The sequence below is a fragment of the Simochromis diagramma genome, unplaced genomic scaffold (assembly GCF_900408965.1).
Source record: "Simochromis diagramma unplaced genomic scaffold, fSimDia1.1 OVJJ01000343.1, whole genome shotgun sequence".
NCBI lineage: Eukaryota > Metazoa > Chordata > Actinopteri > Cichliformes > Cichlidae > Simochromis > Simochromis diagramma.
The window spans coordinates 7,773,547-7,782,734 of record NW_024386831.1 but is presented as its reverse complement, the minus strand read 5'-3'; positions in this window follow the sequence as shown (position 1 = coordinate 7,782,734).

Below are 9,188 nucleotides of genomic sequence, written 5' to 3'. Positions count from 1 at the left end.
AATGAGCGTTTACTTGCAGTAAAACAGATATTTGGAGGCGTGAGATTACATAGAAATGCAAAATGAGTGGGCCACTGTAGAGAAATGAGCGATGAGCGAGGGAAAATTAATGAACAGAGGAAAAAAAGAAGGGAAAGGAGAGACTGAAACAAGATAACAAAAGTAAGAAAGCGACACAGAAAAAGAACTTGGAGGTAACTCGACACTATAATTCTCCTCCATTTGTGTGAACTCTCCTCCGGTCCTCCATCAATCTAGCAGCGAGATGTTGCTTATGCAAAGGGCACATCCAGAGATCGGCTCTGTGTGGGGTTTCATCTGATACCAACGACCATAATTACAGGAGTGGGAGAAACAGAGAAACATACTTAAAGCAAACTGAGCTCACGAAACCTGTATGTATACGCACAGCATTCATCGTGCTTTCAAAATGCACAAATCTGCACACACAGTCTCGGTGTGTTTGGGAGAGACAGTGATCTTTATGAGTTAATGCAGGCCCTGGAGGTGATGCCTAAGTCCCACAGCCCACCCAACTTGGCTGCCAGTGCTCAGAGATTTAATAGTCCATTTTGTGCACATCACTTACTCACCTTTTAGGTAAAGCTCGCCTGGGGATTCCTCAACGGCATTTACCGTACAGTTAAACACATCGAGAGCGCGTGACGTGAGTAATCTTGCTCAGGGTTGTTCCTGAACATGAAGTGACTGGAGTGCTGTGTTAAAAATAAATTGCTTTGCAGATAAAGCTCTGCTAGAGTGGTTTCTCTCTCGCTCTTTAAAAAAAGTATTTTGGCAAAATGGCCCTATACTCCTTGAAAAATATACTATATGAGAAATTATGTGTGCTTTTCTCAAGGAACCTGCTATCATTGCAACACCCTAAAACAACACTTTCTTTCTTGAGAAACACTCATTGACCCACATCATTGTAGTGGGTGGATAAACATTAAGATGACCTCGCAATGTATCTTTTGCTCATCTCGCTCCTTCACCACCCACTCCCCTAAATCTCCCTACATCTGTCCCGCATCTCTGTTGCTTCCTCTCTCCGTCTCTCTCGCTCTTCATCTCTCACACACTCGCTCTTCTGCTTGCATGTGTGCCATTTATCAAACTCTGTTACCGTCTCTCTGCCCCGTGTCTTCTCCTTCTTCTCTGTTATCTTGGGTTGTGAAAACATGGCTGCCAGAAGTTGGTGGGAGACAGAAGGGGCCTGGTGTCTGCTCCGACTGCTTTGGCTCAGAGTCGGTTCCTGTGTGAAGACCAGGCAGGACGCTTTCTCCCAGGACAGAGATAATAAACACGGATGTTTGTACAACAAAAGTCATGAAATGCCTTGATGGGAAGCAGGTTAGCAATGTGCTCAGACATGTATATTGGCATATTGTGATCAGCATACACAGAATCCTTCCATTTGTCTAATGAGGGAGATGAACGAGCAACAATGTCCCGAGACATCCCCCGTCTCCAGCTTAGTGTTTGTGCAGCATCGTGCACTTTTACTAAGGTTTAGTGTGTCTGTCATGCAGCACAGCAGGACTGAGGAAATCAGGAAAACTAAACACTCTGAACGGATTTATTCACTTTGGTGTTTGAACACTAGATGGCGCACTTGGAGCAGAAAGTTGAAAGTTGGTCCTCTTGCTCACTCCATCTCGTCTGTCTTGACAGACGTCATCAGAGCACTGATGGCAATGATAATGATGATAACAATTTAAAAAATAGAGTAAATTAAAACAGTGAAAATGGAACTATAATCAAGCACAACATAGATTCACCAAATTTAAAGCAAAGGTTTAAAACAATAAATGGCCATAACTTGTAATCCATGCACGTTTAGATCAATCAGCCCCTTATTTCTCCCAGTGTGGACATTTGTTTTGGATTGTGTGTGAGAAAGTGAAGACAGTTATACTGCATTTTTGCTCTGGAGCTCTGAAACTTTGTGCATATACTGTTGGACCTGTTGCAACTGCTACTTTGCATACACTCACACTAAAGCACATACATGAGCACAGACACACACACACACAGACAAAAACGTCGTGAGACAACAATGGCATGCAAAAGTGTAAAATTAGGGATACCCAGGGGTAAACGAGGCAGTAAAACAAAACAAGCACGTCTGATTTCTCCGAGCACAAAAGATTTGGTGAGTGTGTGTGACTGTGTGCGTATGTGCTCTGCAGCATTTGTAGGTGTGTTGCCTCTGCTGTCCATGCTCAGCTCCTTGGTTTCATACTAAGAAACAAAACATGTTCTTTCTTTGGCTGAAGCAGATTTTCAAATTTGATTTTATGGTGGCAAATTCTCGTTGAGTGTTCTTTTCGAGGGGTATGCAGAGCTAGCGATTTCAGCTTCAGATAGTCGCTAAAATTCCATGAAAGCATCCTTTCTGAACATCACTGGGTTGTTTGCGATGAAGAAAGAGAAAGTTAAAGAGGAATGAGGTTTTAGAGAGATTGTGGACTGGTTTCAAACCCATCATTGTGACCACTGGAGAATTTAACCCTTCAAAGCCTGAATCATGAAATTATTGCTAGAAAAATCCTTTTGTTTGTTTGGTTTTTTGTGTGTTTTTGAACCTTCTGACCTTCATTTGCATATATGTGTTTTAATTTGTATCATATTTGACACATCTGGCATTTGTGTTAAATGTGTTTTGAACAGAACACTAAATCCTGGTTCACAAAACACAGACAAACAGTGAAAACTTTAAAATACCCGTTGTAGTTTAAAGTGTACATTTTTCTAACGCTGTCATTATTTTTGTTACTTCTTTCTTTCCTGAAAATTCTTATAAAACTTCCAGAAAATGATCAGTGTATTTACAGAGCAAGATAATTCTAACCAGAAACTTTATTCAGAGTTTCCAAGTTTTAAATTGTAGTCCAAAGATATAAAACAGACATAAAAAGGATGAAAGAAAAAACGATTTTTGCATGCTGGCCGGAGAAAGGGTATAATGGTATAAATGCAAGGACACGAAACAGCAACGATATCAAATGACGAAAAAAGGTTTAACATAGTAAAACCTTAAATAGTTTCCTTTACGTACATTTTATGCAGATTTAATGAAGGTTTGTAAAAATCTTCACTGTCGAGCTGCGAATAACCTCAAAGCTTTAAAGGTGGAAACAAAAGGGGAAGAGTGTGTGTTAAGGGTTAAAGAAAACACGACTCTTTCATTCTCTCCATTTCCCAAAAAATACACCCCCAAAATATTTTCTTTTTCCTTCACCGGGGGGAAAAAGTCAAGTTTAACCTCTCACTCTGGTGCCTGTTTTGTTAAAGGAGCCTAAGTGAAGACTTATCTCTTCTGCAGCATGTGTTCACTGTACATTCTGCGAGTCGTTAGGGTCATCCAAAATAACGGCAGTTCTCACTACCTGAGGATATTTTTGTTCTCCGAAAAGAAGGATTTATTGATTGGAATCACACTGTGGCCTCAGCATGCGATTGCAACACAGCTACAATACCTTACAGCAATAAAAACACATTTGTTTCAGCTCTGATGACGTGAAAAAGCAAACATAATAATTTCTACTGCTCATCAGGGTCGCGGGAGGAACAATCCCCCTTCCCAGGCAGGGGGGATACTGAGGTCAGCCGAAGCCTTCTGAGAGGCACAGTCTCTCTACCTTGTCCCCCTCCATGGATCACCATCTTGGAGGAAGGGTTTGCATATGCATTTGTTGTTGGAGACAACGTCTCCTGCACGAGAGGCTGGATCAAGTTTGACACTAATGAGCCTCACAAAGACCAAAATCTATGTGCAGCAACCTTACCTGAAGCAGGAATACCAGGGTACTACCTGGGGAAACAGGTGGCAGAGCCCACGGCAGCTCAGTCCAAACAAGAAACTTGGATCCACCCACCACAGGAGTGGTCCAATCCCGACTGCTGAAGCTGGCCTCAGGTACAGAGATCATAAGATAATGTTTGCTTGTTTTGTAGGAAAGCGGTGATTGTGACTGCGCCAGGCGTTTGGGATACAGGAAAAATAAAGAGACGTGAGTGGGACACAGCAACGCTTGCATACACGTCCTTTTTCACTCCTCTTATTTTTAGCTTTCTGTTTTTCAAAACATGCCTCGAATCATATGCTATTGATCTCAAACGCAGATGGTTTAATTGGAAGCCCTGTCATTTGTCCGAGCTTGATGTAATTGCACAGTTGCTGCTTTCTTCGCAGTATTCGTCGAATCCTGCCTGCATGCAAAAACATACAAACTCTTGGTTATTGACAGTCTCGCAAGTACCCACGCTATTTTTCTCCTCTCATTCTGTCTCCTGCACGTCTTCAAAAACACAAAAACCCAAAAACACACACATGAGTGCAGAGCCAAGAATTTGCTTGTTAGAAGTTTGTTACTAGAGCTGAGCCTTGTAATTGACTAACCTCTGCTCCGCCGCTCTCCTCTGCTTTGCTCATTTTCGTCAATTCGGTCCAAAACTCTCAAAGAAATGTGAACTTTGCCTGAACTCCCTTCTCAGAGAGACACTGAGAGCGAGGGTGTGACAAACATAACTTATGTTGGTTAATAAACTGCACATGCACAGTGTGCAGTCAGAGTGTTATTACCCCATGTGCTGAGGTAAAGAGTGAGGTACAGAAAAGCCAAGAGGCAGAGAGATGATGAGGGATTTAGCAAAATAGCCACGAGCTATCTTTAAATTACTGAATGTTGTAATTATACCTGAGCTTCTATCATCAATCAGATCAGGCTAAACTACCTTTTATTTTATTTGTGTCACGTGTGTGACTTTTGACTCAGTGAAGGTAACCAGGACATCCACTCTGCGATGTCTGCAGCGGTGAAGTTCATCTTCAAAAGGTCACTGCAGTAAAAAACAACACCGGGGGAGCTCAAACTAAGGAAAGTCCATCACTGCACCGCGTGATAGGCTCTGAGGTAAAGACACAACGCTTCAACCTTTGACTTTACAAGTGTCAGAGACGTAATCAGGCCAAAGTTACCGAGGTTTTCAACCAAGCACGAGGGGAGCGGTGCAGACGAACTTTGCAGATAAACGAAAAGAAATTTTCATCCACATAAAAACAGCAACTTCAACCCTTTTTTTCATTGCTTGCTTTCTTGCCCAGAGTTAAGTGAGAGTATTGCTCCCACCTGATACAGTTTCAGAGCTCACCTTTATCCATGAAAAACTCTCACCAGCACCACTACTGGTTTGATTAATCAGCAGAAAACCTGCCCGTGTGATTATCAGGCAAGTGCATATCAGCAGTTTGCTGCTTTTAGCACATTTTGTGTCATTTAAATGTTTTGCATCATTTTTCAAAATCCAGTTATAAGGAGTGAAATGTTGCCATAAAAAGCAAAATAACTAAAGTAAATCAGCATTTTGTGCAACTTGGACCTGTTTGAGCTCTGAGCAGATTCTTCTGGTATAAGTTTGGTCTCTAAAAGAATATAGCATACAGAATATTTGTTAATATGAATAATAATAATATGAAGAGGTTTTTCAGTAGTTAAATGCATATAAAACCCAGATCATTTCCTTCCTGCTAATCATATTTAAACTGCACTTTCAACCTCTGAAGTCAGTTATGTTATAATGACGAGTGTTGTTGACACGTCTGTGCGTGATTTTAGCTTAATTATGATCTAAATTAAACCCTAATGAGACAAATCATCAGCATATCTAACTATCATCATTTTAAATGTAAATCTGCCATCTAAACCTTTGTGTCCATCACACGTTTCAGAATATGGAAAACAGTTTGGGACGTCTTACTTCACAACTGGGGTAAATTTAAAAATGTAACATTTATTACAGATAAAAATCAGAGAAGACCTGACCTCTGGAAGGGAAATACTTTCTGTTGAGGCTGCAATGACAGGCACACATCAAATTGAGTTTTAAACTGTGTGAAGCAACACATCAAGCTAAAATAGGCAAACTGGAGTACAAAGGGAAAAATGTCAATCTCATGTTTCTGTATATTTCAATATAGTGCTAAATGAATGCTTTTGATTGGACAAGACCATAAACTACATATTCATACGTGCTATATGACGTTATGTGTTTACACGGCACTCGCTGCTGGGAAAACTTCGCTCAGTCGTTTCTCTCCCTGCAGGACAATAAAGATTCAACAGCACCAGACACTGCAGCTCAACAAGAACACAGGCGCTATTGGGAAAACTCCGTGTTTTAGTCTATTATTGAATTAAACCTTCAGTGGTTTTGTATTTCATGTCGCCTAGCAAGTTAGGGTGAACAGTGCAAGATAAAAATAATAAGGGTAACGGGAAAATCGTGTTAAAACAAAAGCCTTGAGAAACAAAATTAGGAAGCTGGCAAGTGGACTTGACAAAAATAAAGTCTTTAGGTCTCTAGACACAAGAGTCAGAGAATGTGAGAGGAGCTCCGTAATGTTTCCCACATAATTTTTAATAAATGCAAGTAGAAACACACTCACAGTGGTGAGGAAAGGGAACCAGAGGTGTGTGTGTGTGTGTGTGTGTGTGTGTGTGTGTGTGTGTGTGTGTGTGTGTGTGTGTGTGTGTGTGTGTGTGTGTGCGTGCACAGGCCCAGTCTGCATGTGCATGCTGTCTGAAGTACATTTTTACATACGTGTGACTTGTGCACACGTCTCCTTTTCAAAATGAATATGCAATGCGTGTGTCAAAGTGTCCTGCTGGGACCCGTATCCATATTTTGAAAAACAAGCCTCCAACTTATCATCTCCGACGTATTTCACAAACACTACTGCTGAAATTTGCTGTGGGAAGTTTTTGTCTCCGCCTTCTGACAATGGGAATAATTACACAATCACAATCACACAATCAGTTACTAAATAACACACTTCCATTTGTCCACACTGATGTAGAGTACGTGTAATATCCATGTCTACGAGCAAAAAAGCATCATGCATGTGTGTGTTTAGCCCCTCCTCACACTAAAGCTGTTTGCCCATTCATGAGGATGACATTAACTCCAAGTTGCTGGAGCATCAAAACATTTCGACTGGCTCTTTCAGAAACTCAGCGGCTGTGGCTTACTCTCCCTCCATGGGGCTACTCTTCTTCCTGTCACCACATGTAACACAAACTTTGCACACTGTCGACAGACTCTGTCTCACTGTGTGAGAATGTTTGGCAAAGGCCAGAATGTGATGGCCAATGTTCTGCACTGTAGCTCTAAATAAAGAGATTTGTGGTAAAGTTTGTCCTTCTTCAGTGAGATTCAGTTTGAACATGAATATGAGATTAAGCTTAAATGAGCTCAATTTTTCTAGTCAGTCAGAAGTAAAAATTTACTTGACAAATTTAATTTTTGATTTAATGTCTTTTGGTTTCTTGTCTTATTAATTTCGTCATGTGATCTTTTCCCCTCTGTTTTCCTCTTTTTGTTTGGTTTCCTGTTCGTGTTTTACAGCACAGAAAAACCTTTTTAACACCTTTTTGCAGGTTGGCGTACAGCACGGCCTCGCTGCGTTACAAAAGAGGCCCTCTGTGCTGCTGTTTTTGATTCTCCAAGTGGAAAGAGGGGGGTAAAGTATCAGTCATGTTTATAAAGAACTGTGATTCAGAAAGTAATTTTATTATCAGTCATGACGAGAGCCAGAGACACAAAGGGCTCCAGATGACAGCATGCGACACATCCTGCTGAAGTCAGAGACCCAAAACCACCAAGTCTATTAGCAATCCAGCTTTCCTTAGATGCCTTGAAATAATTAGTCACAAAGTTGCCGTCCCCGCCAAATCTTGCAGATCAGGGTGCTGTGATAAATCCCACTGGAAGAAAACTTGATGTGGGATTGTTTCCCTGAGCTTCTAAATTTGTGTATCGCAACTTAATTGCGTCTGAACGCTAAACTTGTGTAGTGTTTTACTACTTTGGTTACTCCGTGCTGGCAGAATGCTTGCTTCACTGCACTGGTGGGGAAAACCTTTTTATTTGTGGTTTCTAATTCTTTACTCTAGCCTGCTCATAAAGCACTGAGATGAGCGATATCATGTGGTGTTCATCAACCAGGGAGCTTTTTCTTAAACTTTATAGTCGTTTAAACAGAACGATTAAAGTCCATGACACACAGGCAAGGTTTGGACAGCAACGGGAGCCAGCAAGTTTAACAACGCCTCAGTTCTTCATGCTTTCATGCATAAGGACCTTCAGATTTACCAAACTTTGCAAACCAACATCCAGCTTACATCTTGGACTGTTTTCACGCGGATGCTTGAGATGGTCCGTGAAAAAAACTCCTTCCTCGGTTCTGAGAAAACTGTCCGCCCTGATGACGTCAGCAGGAGTGGTTGTGACTTTACTGGTTTCTGAGTTTGAAGAACTGACCTCGAGATTCTACCCGTTCTAAACAGTGACACTGACTATCACCATCACCAGACCCTAAAACCTATCAGGTAGCTGTTACACCAGCTGTTCCACACATCAGGGGAACAGCTGGGTGGTTTTTCCATGGGCAAATAAGAAATCCGACTTCCTTTTGCAACTAGAAGAGGTGCCCCCTGTTGGTCAACAGAAAAATGCAGAGTTAAGGCGCTTTGCTTCAATCTTTTCGATCTGAAAGCCACCTCCATCCTGTATATGGAGCAAAGTGCATTGAGTTTATAGCTAGAAACAATTATGCTGCTGGTTGCATTATAGGAAGTGCAGTAGGCTTTGTGGGGCTTTACCCACAGCGCTTATACATGGAAATATATCTCAGGTACTATTGCCTTAATGTTGGACTGTTTTCTCAATATGTCTGCGTAATTTCACGGACGTGGACTCAGTGGAGCAGCCCTTCAACCACGAGTCTGAAATGAGTCATGGACTGATTTTTTGAAATAATGGGTCAGTGGTAAGTTACGGGACTGATTATAAATCTCATTATAAATAATGTTTGTTTTTTTAAATAAATAATAATAATTCATGAGGTTTGGATATTCCCTTAGAGCTCACAAACACCTTCAGCTTTAACATTCTTTTTTCCTCTTTGTCCACTTCTTAATCAAATTCATCATCGTCTTTCACAATCATCTAAGCAATCCACTAAATCAAACGCAAAAGAAAGTTTCGGTTTTGCGCGACTTTCCTCTTCATCCCACATCCTCATCCTCAGCACCGCTCCTCAGAGGGCGCGGGCTAAGTGTTTCGGTTTTCTTATCTAGAAGGATCTCTATCCTGTTTTAACGAGGCACTTGACCTCCCTCGGC